The sequence below is a fragment of the Anomaloglossus baeobatrachus genome, chromosome 1 (assembly GCF_048569485.1).
Source record: "Anomaloglossus baeobatrachus isolate aAnoBae1 chromosome 1, aAnoBae1.hap1, whole genome shotgun sequence".
NCBI classification, from domain to species: domain Eukaryota; kingdom Metazoa; phylum Chordata; class Amphibia; order Anura; family Aromobatidae; genus Anomaloglossus; species Anomaloglossus baeobatrachus.
In genome coordinates, this window is record NC_134353.1 from 975,201,124 (window position 1) to 975,213,913 (window position 12,790).

Below are 12,790 nucleotides of genomic sequence, written 5' to 3' on the forward strand. Positions count from 1 at the left end.
TGCGGACGATGCCGGCACACCCTTTTTATGGGAGCAGGACATTGGGAAATGCCCCAGGCGTGATATCAGCCAATGGGGAACTGGCAGACAGGTCATGAGTCCCCTCGTTCTGTAGCTAAATTCATAACTGTCACAATGAGAGCATTGGCGTCCGCCTACGACGCTCCCAGGCAAAGTTATGGCCCATATTCCATGTTGTGGATTGTCCATAACTCAAGCCAGGGGTGGAGCAGTGCTCCCTCTGAGGTCACTAAGGTAGGAGGGGACCTGGATTTGCCCAGGTTGATAACCCTACTTCGGCCATTTTCCAGTGTTCTTTTCGCTGGGGGCACGTGTAGGAAACATCTGTGGGAAGGATCCTAGAAACCTGGGTACAGCGCCCCCCTGTGGCCAGACGCAACAAGGTAACTGCTGGAACTGTGTATGCCTGTTTGTAACCCATGCTTTGATTGTAACTGTACTCTGACATATGTATATTCTGTAGATTCCCTATTGTATATATTGTAGTTTCTAGTGTGCTTTAGGCTGATTAAATTATATAATTAATCTTGGGCTGTTCTGTTATCTCGATCTTGAATCCCACGTCTGTGTGTTCGGCTAATAGTTACCGTAAATCGGTTGGTGGCAGCGAATTGTGCCAAGGATTATTGTGGGGAGGCCAGTGAGATTCGGGGAGATTTTATATATTCCGCCCGCGGAGGTCGGGGGAATATATACCCTACTCTCACCGGAGACCCTTCAATAATCGGCATAAGTAGTATAGCGGCCTCCTTGCTTATTGTCGGGCAATTCCATAATTGGCCTGACTATAAGAGGGGCGCTAGAGAGCGCGTCACGTGCTCTGTCTGTCGGTCGGGAGGTATAAAGGAGGGGTGACCCCCCCACTTGTTACCCCCCGATTGTGACGTACTGGTAGCCGGCGCGGGGGATTTCTGAGTGACCCCCCCGGTGGTTCGTGACAGTCCTAAACAATCCCCCCGTGGTGCATGGGAGGTCTCGGAACTGTGCCCTATGTGAGTCTGGGGTGATGGTAATCCAGGATAGTCCACTTTACAATGTTGTAATCCCGGTTCTGCTGTGAGTCAATGGTGTGATAAGCCTCTGCCAGGCTTCCGTTCAAGAGTCCCACTAAGGCTGCTTTCACACCTCCGGTTTTTACTGTGCAGCACAATCCGGCGCTTTGCAGAAAAACCGCAACCGTTTTTTTTGGCCGCCGGTTGTGTTTCTTTTGCATAGACTTTCATTAGTGCCATATTGTGCAGCATGGGCTTGCGTTCGGTTTGGTTTTTACCGCATGCGGCAGATTTAGCCGATGCGGCGGCCGGACGGAACGTTGCCTGACACGTTTTTTTATCTGGCAAAAAAAACTGCATCGCGCCGCATCTGGCCGATGCGGCACGATTTGCAAGGCATGCCTATGGATGCCGCATGCGGCGTCCTGCGGAAAACACCGCATCCGGCCGCAGCATGCGTTTTTTCCCACTGCGCATGCTCAGTAGCGTGTCGCAAGCAGAAAAAACCGGACAGGCCGCATGTCAAAAACTTATGCAAAGGATGCGGTTTTGTTGCCGCATCCGTTGCATAGGTTTTAGAGCCGGATTGTCCGACTCTGCTAAAACCGGATGTGTGAAAGCAGCCTAACAAACGCACCCAGCCAGAGTGGGGAACCTCCATCACCGCACACTGCTGCTCAAAGTCCTTGAAGAACCCCTCCACATCTCCAGAAGCCTCATGAAATGGCTTGAAGTCCGCCCGGGTGATCCGTACAGGCTCCTGGATCGCTGGGTTTGCACTCACATTACTCCCTCTGTCGGACTCCATTGCTTCTTGTCTCCTCTGTGCTCGGCGAGCAGCCTGCTCCTTATATTCCTGAGATACACCTGGGCCCAGAACCGCCATCTCTTCTTCATACCACACCAACCACTGGCTTTTTGAGGCAGGGATCCCTGTCCCCAGTGCTTGCAGTATTTGTCCGTTAGACATCTGGGAGGAGGGGGTCTGGATCGCACCCACCAGTAGATCAATTTAGGCTTCTTTACTCCCTTTGCTGTATCTAACCCCCCGTGTGATATCGTCTGCTGTATCTAATCCCTCCTGTGTGATATTGTCTGCTGTATCTGGTCCTCCCTGTGTGATACTGTCTGCTGTATCTAACCCCTCGTGTGATATCGTCTGCTGTATCTAATCCCTCCTGTGTGATACGGTCTGCTGTATCTAATCCCTCCTGTGTGATACGGTCTGCTGTATCTGGTCCTCCCTGTGTGATATCGTCTGCTGTATCTAACCCCCCGTGTGATATCGTCTGCTATATCTAACCCCCCGTGTGATATCGTCTGTTGTATCTAACCCCCCCGTGTGATATCGTCTGCTGTATCTGGTCCTCCCTGTGTGATACGGTCTGCTGTATCTAACCCCCTGTGTGATATCGTCTGCTGTATCTGGTCCTCCCTGTGTGATACGGTCTGCTGTATCTAATCCCTCCTGTGTGATATCGTCTGCTGTGTCTGGTTCTCCCTGTGTGATACTGTCTGCTGTATCTAACCCCCCGTGTGATATCGTCTGCTGTATCTGGTCCTCCCTGTGTGATACTGTCTGCTGTATCTAATCCCTCCTGTGTGATATCGTCTGCTGTATCTGGTCCTCCCTGTGTGATACTGTCTGCTGTATCTAACCCCCCGTGTGATATCGTCTGCTGTATCTAACCCCCCGTGTGATATCGTCTGCTGTATCTGGTCCTCCCTGTGTGATACTGTCTGCTGTATCTAATCCCTCCTGTGTGATATCGTCTGCTGTATCTGGCCCTCCCTGTGTGATACTGTCTGCTGTATCTAATCCCTCCTGTGTGATATCGTCTGCTGTGTCTGGTCCTCCCTGTGTGATACTGTCTGCTGTATCTAACCCCCCGTGCAATATCGTCTGCTGTATCTGGTCCTCCCTGTGTGATACTGTCTGCTGTATCTAATCCCTCCTGTGTGATATCGTCTGCTGTATCTGGTCCTCCCTGTGTGATACTGTCTGCTGTATCTAACCCCCCGTGTGATATCGTCTGCTGTATCTGGTCCTCCCTGTGTGATACGGTCTGCTGTATCTAATCCCTCCTGTGTGATATCGTCTGCTGTATCTGGTCCTCCCTGTGTGATACTGTCTGCTGTATCTAACCCCCCGTGTGATATCGTCTGCTGTATCTGGTCCTCCCTGTGTGATACGGTCTGCTGTATCTAATCCCTCCTGTGTGATACGGTCTGCTGTATCTGGTCCTCCCTGTGTGATATCGTCTGCTGTATCTAACCCCCCGTGTGATATCGTCTGCTGTATCTGGTCCTCCCTGTGTGATATCGTCTGCTGTATCTAACCCCCCGTGTGATATCGTCTGCTGTATCTGGTCCTCCCTGTGTGATATCGTCTGCTGTATCTAATCCCTCCTGTGTGATACAGTCTGCTGTATCTGGTCCTCCCTGTGTGATATCGTCTGCTGTATCTGGTCCTCCCTGTGTGATACTGTCTGCTGTATCTAACCCCCCGTGTGATATCGTCTGCTGTATCTGGTCCTCCCTGTGTGATACTGTCTGCTGTATCTAATCCCTCCTGTGTGATACTGTCTGCTGTATCTGGTCCTCCCTGTGTGATATCGTCTGCTGTATCTAACCCCCCGTGTGATATCGTCTGCTGTATCTAATCCCTCCTGTGTGATACTGTCTGCTGTATCTAATCCCTCCTGTGTGATATCGTCTGCTGTATCTGGCCCTCCCTGTGTGATATCGTCTGCTGTATCTAACCCCCCGTGTGATATCGTCTGCTGTATCTAATCCCTCCTGTGTGATACTGTCTGCTGTATCTAATCCCTCCTGTGTGATACTGTCTGCTGTATCTGGCCCTCCCTGTGTGATATCGTCTGCTGTATCTAATCCCTCCTGTGTGATACAGTCTGCTGTATCTAATCCCTCCTGTGTGATACCGTCTGCTGTATCTGGCCCTCCCTGTGTGATATCGTCTGCTGTATCTAATCCCTCCTGTGTGATACAGTCTGCTGTATCTGATCCTCCCTGTGTGATACTGTCTGCTGTATCTAACCCCTCGTGTGATATCGTCTGCTGTATCTGGTCCTCCCTGTGTGATACCGTCTGCTGTATCTAATCCCTCCTGTGTGATATCGTCTGCTGTGTCTGGTCCTCCCTGTGTGATACTGTCTGCTGTATCTAACCCCCCGTGTGATACCGTCTGCTGTATCTGGTCCTCCCTGTGTGATACCGTCTGCTGTATCTAACCCCTCGTGTGATATCGTCTGCTGTATCTGGTCCTCCCTGTGTGATATCGTCTGCTGTATCTAACCCCCCGTGTGATACCGTCTGCTGTATCTAACCCCCTGTGTGATACCGTCTGCTGTATCTAACCCCCCGTGAGATATCGTCTGCTGTATCTAATCCCTCCTGTGTGATATCGTCTGCTGTGTCTGGTCCTCCCTGTGTGATACCGTCTGCTGTATCTAACCCCCCGTGTGATATCGTCTGCTGTATCTAACCCCCCGTGTGATATCGTCTGCTGTATCTAACCCCCCGTGTGATATCGTCTGCTGTATCTAACCCCCCGTTTGATACCGTCTGCTGTATCTAACCCCCCGTGTGATATCGTCTGCTGTATCTAACCCCCCGTTTGATACCGTCTGCTGTATCTAATCCCTCCTGTGTGATACAGTCTGCTGTATCTGATCCTCCCTGTGTGATACTGTCTGCTGTATCTAACCCCCCGTGTGATATCGTCTGCTGTGTCTGGTCCTCCCTGTGTGATACTGTCTGCTGTATCTAACCCCCCGTGTGATATCGTCTGCTGTATCTAACCCCCTGTGTGATACCGTCTGCTGTATCTAACCCCCCGTGTGATATCGTCTGCTGTGTCTGGTCCTCCCTGTGTGATACTGTCTGCTGTATCTAACCCCCCGTGTGATATCGTCTGCTGTATCTAACCCCCCCGTGTGATATCGTCTGCTGTATCTAACCCCCTGTGTGATACCGTCTGCTGTATCTAACCCCCCGTGTGATACCGTCTGCTGTATCTAACCCCCCGTGTGATATCGTCTGCTGTATCTGATCCTCCCTGTGTGATACCGTCTGCTGTATCTAACCCCCCGTGTGATACCGTCTGCTGTATCTAACCCCCCGTGTGATACCGTCTGCTGTATCTAACCCCCCGTGTGATATCGTCTGCTGTATCTAACCCCCCGTGTGATATCGTCTGCTGTATCTAACCCCCCGTGTGATACGGTCTGCTGTATCTAACCCCCCGTGTGATATCGTCTGCTGTATCTAACCCCCCGTGTGATACGGTCTGCTGTATCTAACCCCCTGTGTGATATCGTCTGCTGTATCTAACCCCTCCTGTGTGATACCGTCTGCTGTATCTAACCCCCCGTGTGATACCGTCTGCTGTATCTGGTCCTCCCTGTGTGATACCGTCTGCTGTTTCTAATCCTCGGAATGTCTCAGGGCTGCCAGCAGTTGTGATGGCGGCCGTGTTCTCACTGACGGGGATGAAGTTCCCGGAAGTTGTTACATATGTTACACATTCGCCAGTAGTAAAGATGGCGGATCCTCTCAGGCGATAACATAGAGCGCGTCCTGTGCACAGCGGCCTCTAGCGGCCAGAGGATGAATTTAGTACGACGATTTGAGTGTAGCGGCCTCTTGTGGCCGGTGGAAATATGCAGCGCGGCGCTATTTGTACAGCGGCGCCTGGTGGCAGTCACGCGGCAGTGCAGGCGGTGTGGGGGAGAGCGGGACGGGCGGGGTCGGACACTGAGGAGTCAGAGAGAGCGGAGAACGGAGCGGTGAGTGCGGCCCGGGGGCCACAGCCTTGTCCTACCCGGGGGCCACAGCCCGGCTATATCCGGGGGCCACAGCCCTGTCCGGGGGCCACAGCCTTGTCCGGGGGCCACAGCCCGGCTATATCCGGGGGCCACAGCCCTGTCCGGGGGCCACAGCCTTGTCCGGGGGCCACAGCCCGGCTATATCCGGGGGCCACAGCCCTGTCCGGGGGCCACAGCCCGGCTATATCCGGGGGCCACAGCCCGGCTATATCCGGGGGCCACAGCCCTGTCCGGGGGCCACAGCCCGGCTATATCCAGGGGTCACAGCCCTGTCCGGGGGCCACAGCCCGGCTATATCCGGGGGCCACAGCCCTGTCCGGGGGCCACAGCCCGGCTATATCCGGGGGCCACAGCCCTGTCCGGGGGCCACAGCCCGGCTATATCCAGGGGCCACAGCCCTGTCCGGGGGCCACAGCCCGGCTATATCCGGGGGCCACAGCCCTGTCCGGGGGCCACAGCCCGGCTATATCCAGGGGCCACAGCCCTGTCCGGGGGCCACATAGAGCTGCAGCCCTGTGCGTCTGTCACCGGTGGAGTCCTGTGCGGGGGATACAACTTTATGTACGGCCCGTCATAGTGACTGTATATAGTGTATACTCCTCTGTGTGTATATAGTGTATACTGCTCTGTGTGTATAGTGTACACTCCTCTGTGTGTATATAGTGTACACTCCTCTGTGGGGTATATAGTGTATACTCCTCTGTGGGTATATAGTGTATACTCCTCTGTGTGTGTATAGTGTATACTCCTCTGTGGGTGTATAGTGTATACTCCTCTGTGGGTGTATAGTGTATACTCCTCTGTGGGTATATAGTGTATACTCCTCTGTGGGTATATAGTGTATACTCCTCTGTGTGTGTATAGTGTATACTCCTCTGTGTGTATAGTGTATACTCCTCTGTGTGTGTATAGTGTATACTCCTCTGTGTGTGTATAGTGTATACTCCTCTGTGTGTATATAGTGTATACTGCTCTGTGTGTATATAGTGTATACTCCTCTGTGTGTGTATAGTGTATACTCCTCTGTGTGTGTATAGTGTATACTCCTCTGGGTGTATATAGTGTATACTCCTCTGTGTGTGTATAGTGTATACTCCTCTGTGTGTGTATAGTGTATACTCCTCTGTGTGTATATAGTGTATACTGCTCTGTGTGTGTATAGTGTATACTCCTCTGTGTGTGTATAGTGTATACTCCTCTGTGTGTATATAGTGTATACTGCTCTGTGTGTATATAGTGTATACTCCTCTGTGTGTATAGTGTATACTCCTCTGTGTGTATATAGTGTATACTGCTCTGTGTGTATATAGTGTATACTCCTCTGTGTGTATAGTGTATACTCCTCTGTGTGTATAGTGTATACTCCTCTGTGTGTGTATATAGTGTATACTCCTCTGTGTGTGTATATAGTGTATACTCCTCTGTGTGTATATAGTGTATACTGCTCTGTGTGTATAGTGTATACTCCTCTGTGTGTGTATAGTGTATACTCCTCTGTGTGTGTATAGTGTATACTCCTCTGTGGGTATATAGTGTATACTCCTCTGTGTGTGTATATAGTGTATACTCCTCTGTGTGTATAGTGTATACTCCTCTGTGGGTATATAGTGTATACTACTCTGTGTGTATATAGTGTATACTCCTCTGTGTGTATAGTGTACACTCCTCTGTGTGTATATAGTGTACACTCCTCTGTGTGTATATAGTGTATACTCCTCTGTGTGTATATAGTGTATACTCCTCTGTGTGTATATAGTGTATACTCCTCTGTGTGTGTATATAGTGTATACTCCTCTGTGTGTATATAGTGTATACTACTCTGTGTGTATAGTGTATACTCCTCTGTGTGTATATAGAGTACACTCCTCCGTGTGTATATAGTGTATACTCCTCTGTGTGTATATAGAGTACACTCCTCTGTGTGTATATAGAGTACACTCCTCTGTGTGTATATAGAGTACACTCCTCTGTGTGTATATAGTGTATACTCCTCTGTGTGTATATAGTGTATACTCCTCTGTGTGTATATAGTGTATACTCCTCTGTGTGTATATAGTGTATACTCCTCTGTGTGTATATAGTGTATACTCCTCTGTGTATATAGTGTATACTCCTCTGTGGGTATATAGTGTACACTCCTCTGTGTGTGTATAGTGTATACTCCTCTGTGTGTATAGTGTATACTACTCTATGTGTATATAGTGTATACTCCTCTGTGTGTATAGTGTATACTACTCTATGTGTGTATAGTGTATACTCCTCTGTGTGTATATAGTGTATACTACTCTGTGTGTATATAGTGTATACTCCTCTGTGTGTATAGTGTATACTCCTCTATGTGTATATAGTGTATACTCCTCTGTGTGTATAGTGTATACTACTCTATGTGTGTATAGTGTATACTCCTCTGTGTGTATATAGTGTATACTACTCTGTGTGTATATAGTGTATACTCCTCTGTGTGTATAGTGTATACTCCTCTATGTGTATATAGTGTATACTCCTCTGTGTGTATAGTGTATACTACTCTGTGTGTATATAGTGTATACTCCTCTGTGTGTATAGTGTACACTCCTCTGTGTGTATATAGTGTATACTCCTCTGTGTGTATATAGTGTATACTCCTCTGTGGGTGTATAGTGTATACTCCTCTGTGTGTATAGTGTATACTCCTCTGTGTGTATATAGTGTATACTCCTCTGTGTGTATATAGTGTATACTCCTCTGTGTGTATATAGTGTATACTCCTCTGTGTGTATATAGTGTATACTGCTCTGTGTGTATATAGTGTATACTCCTCTGTGTGTATAGTGTATACTCCTCTGTGTGTATAGTGTATACTCCTCTGTGTGTGTATATAGTGTATACTCCTCTGTGTGTGTATATAGTGTATACTCCTCTGTGTGTATATAGTGTATACTGCTCTGTGTGTATAGTGTATACTCCTCTGTGTGTGTATAGTGTATACTCCTCTGTGTGTGTATAGTGTATACTCCTCTGTGGGTATATAGTGTATACTCCTCTGTGTGTGTATATAGTGTATACTCCTCTGTGTGTATAGTGTATACTCCTCTGTGGGTATATAGTGTATACTACTCTGTGTGTATATAGTGTATACTCCTCTGTGTGTATAGTGTACACTCCTCTGTGTGTATATAGTGTACACTCCTCTGTGTGTATATAGTGTATACTCCTCTGTGTGTATATAGTGTATACTCCTCTGTGTGTATATAGTGTATACTCCTCTGTGTGTGTATATAGTGTATACTCCTCTGTGTGTATATAGTGTATACTACTCTGTGTGTATAGTGTATACTCCTCTGTGTGTATATAGAGTACACTCCTCCGTGTGTATATAGTGTATACTCCTCTGTGTGTATATAGAGTACACTCCTCTGTGTGTATATAGAGTACACTCCTCTGTGTGTATATAGAGTACACTCCTCTGTGTGTATATAGTGTATACTCCTCTGTGTGTATATAGTGTATACTCCTCTGTGTGTATATAGTGTATACTCCTCTGTGTGTATATAGTGTATACTCCTCTGTGTGTATATAGTGTATACTCCTCTGTGTATATAGTGTATACTCCTCTGTGGGTATATAGTGTACACTCCTCTGTGTGTGTATAGTGTATACTCCTCTGTGTGTATAGTGTATACTACTCTATGTGTATATAGTGTATACTCCTCTGTGTGTATAGTGTATACTACTCTATGTGTATATAGTGTATACTCCTCTGTGTGTATATAGTGTATACTACTCTGTGTGTATATAGTGTATACTCCTCTGTGTGTATAGTGTATACTCCTCTATGTGTATATAGTGTATACTCCTCTGTGTGTATAGTGTATACTACTCTGTGTGTATATAGTGTATACTCCTCTGTGTGTATAGTGTACACTCCTCTGTGTGTATATAGTGTATACTCCTCTGTGTGTATATAGTGTATACTCCTCTGTGGGTGTATAGTGTATACTCCTCTGTGTGTATAGTGTATACTCCTCTGTGTGTATATAGTGTATACTCCTCTGTGTGTATATAGTGTATACTCCTCTGTGTGTATATAGTGTATACTCCTCTGTGTGTATATAGTGTATACTCCTCTGTGTGTGTATATAGTGTATACTCCTCTGTGTGTATATAGTGTATACTCCTCTGTGTGTATATAGTGTATACTCCTCTGTGTGTATAGTGTATACTACTCTGTGTGTATAGTGTATACTCCTCTGTGTGTATAGTGTATACTACTCTATGTGTGTATAGTGTATACTCCTCTGTGGGTATATAGTGTATACTCCTCTGTGGGTATATAGTGTATACTCCTCTGTGTGTATAGTGTATACTCCTCTGTGTGTATAGTGTATACTCCTCTGTGTGTGTATAGTGTATACTCCTCTGTGTGTGTATAGTGTATACTCCTCTGTGGGTATATAGTGTATACTCCTCTGTGTGTGTATAGTGTATACTCCTCTGTGTGTGTATAGTGTATACTCCTCTGTGTGTGTATAGTGTATACTCCTCTGTGTGTGTATAGTGTACACTCCTCTGTGTGTGTATAGTGTACACTCCTCTGTGTGTGTATAGTGTACACTCCTCTGTGGGTGTATAGTGTATACTCCTCTGTGGGTATATAGAGTACACTCCTCTGTGGGTATATAGAGTACACTCCTCTGTGGGTATATAGAGTACACTCCTCTGTGGGTATATAGAGTACACTCCTCTGTGGGTATATAGAGTACACTCCTCTGTGGGTATATAGAGTACACTCCTCTGTGGGTATATAGAGTACACTCCTCTGTGGGTATATAGAGTACACTCCTCTGTGGGTATATAGAGTACACTCCTCTGTGGGTATATAGAGTACACTCCTCTGTGGGTATATAGAGTACACTCCTCTGTGGGTATATAGAGTGCACTCCTCTGTGGGTATATAGAGTGCACTCCTCTGTGGGTATATAGAGTGCACTCCTCTGTGGGTATATAGAGTGCACTCCTCTGTGGGTATATAGAGTGCACTCCTCTGTGGGTATATAGAGTGCACTCCTCTGTGGGTATATAGAGTGCACTCCTCTGTGGGTATATAGAGTGCACTCCTCTGTGGGTATATAGAGTGCACTCCTCTGTGGGTATATAGAGTGCACTCCTCTGTGGGTATATAGAGTGCACTCCTCTGTGGGTATATAGAGTGCACTCCTCTGTGGGTATATAGAGTGCACTCCTCTGTGGGTATATAGAGTGCACTCCTCTGTGGGTATATAGAGTGCACTCCTCTGTGGGTATATAGAGTGCACTCCTCTGTGGGTATATAGAGTGCACTCCTCTGTGGGTATATAGAGTGCACTCCTCTGTGGGTATATAGAGTGCACTCCTCTGTGGGTATATAGAGTGCACTCCTCTGTGGGTATATAGAGTGCACTCCTCTGTGGGTATATAGAGTGCACTCCTCTGTGGGTATATAGAGTGCACTCCTCTGTGGGTATATAGAGTGCACTCCTCTGTGGGTATATAGAGTGCACTCCTCTGTGGGTATATAGAGTGCACTCCTCTGTGGGTATATAGAGTGCACTCCTCTGTGGGTATATAGAGTGCACTCCTCTGTGGGTATATAGAGTGCACTCCTCTGTGGGTATATAGAGTGCACTCCTCTGTGGGTATATAGAGTGCACTCCTCTGTGGGTATATAGAGTGCACTCCTCTGTGGGTATATAGAGTGCACTCCTCTGTGGGTATATAGAGTGCACTCCTCTGTGGGTATATAGAGTGCACTCCTCTGTGGGTATATAGAGTGCACTCCTCTGTGGGTATATAGAGTGCACTCCTCTGTGGGTATATAGAGTGCACTCCTCTGTGGGTATATAGAGTGCACTCCTCTGTGGGTATATAGAGTGCACTCCTCTGTGGGTATATAGAGTGCACTCCTCTGTGGGTATATAGAGTGCACTCCTCTGTGGGTATATAGAGTGCACTCCTCTGTGGGTATATAGAGTGCACTCCTCTGTGGGTATATAGAGTGCACTCCTCTGTGGGTATATAGAGTGCACTCCTCTGTGGGTATATAGAGTGCACTCCTCTGTGGGTATATAGAGTGCACTCCTCTGTGGGTATATAGAGTGCACTCCTCTGTGGGTATATAGAGTGCACTCCTCTGTGGGTATATAGAGTGCACTCCTCTGTGGGTATATAGAGTGCACTCCTCTGTGGGTATATAGAGTGCACTCCTCTGTGGGTATATAGAGTGCACTCCTCTGTGGGTATATAGAGTGCACTCCTCTGTGGGTATATAGAGTGCACTCCTCTGTGGGTATATAGAGTGCACTCCTCTGTGGGTATATAGAGTGCACTCCTCTGTGGGTATATAGAGTGCACTCCTCTGTGGGTATATAGAGTGCACTCCTCTGTGGGTATATAGAGTGCACTCCTCTGTGGGTATATAGAGTGCACTCCTCTGTGGGTATATAGAGTGCACTCCTCTGTGGGTATATAGAGTGCACTCCTCTGTGGGTATATAGAGTGCACTCCTCTGTGGGTATATAGAGTGCACTCCTCTGTGGGTATATAGAGTGCACTCCTCTGTGGGTATATAGAGTGCACTCCTCTGTGGGTATATAGAGTGCACTCCTCTGTGGGTATATAGAGTGCACTCCTCTGTGGGTATATAGAGTGCACTCCTCTGTGGGTATATAGAGTGCACTCCTCTGTGGGTATATAGAGTGCACTCCTCTGTGGGTATATAGAGTGCACTCCTCTGTGGGTATATAGAGTGCACTCCTCTGTGGGTATATAGAGTGCACTCCTCTGTGGGTATATAGAGTGCACTCCTCTGTGGGTATATAGAGTGCACTCCTCTGTGGGTATATAGAGTGCACTCCTCTGTGGGTATATAGAGTGCACTCCTCTGTGGGTATATAGAGTGCACTCCTCTGTGGG

The 12,790-nt window shown here is 47.6% G+C and overlaps 1 protein-coding gene across 1 annotated transcript in view; it reads left to right on the forward strand.

Moving 5' to 3' along the window:
- Nucleotides 1–5,757: 5,757 nt before the first annotated feature.
- The window catches only part of TLN1 (talin 1), a 245,387-nt gene continuing 238,354 nt past the window's right edge, over nucleotides 5,758–12,790 (forward strand). Inside the window, exon 1 of the mRNA XM_075330534.1 lies at nucleotides 5,758–5,821. The gene's annotated coding sequence lies outside the window, so the exon portion shown is untranslated. The remainder of the gene's footprint in view (nucleotides 5,822–12,790) is intronic.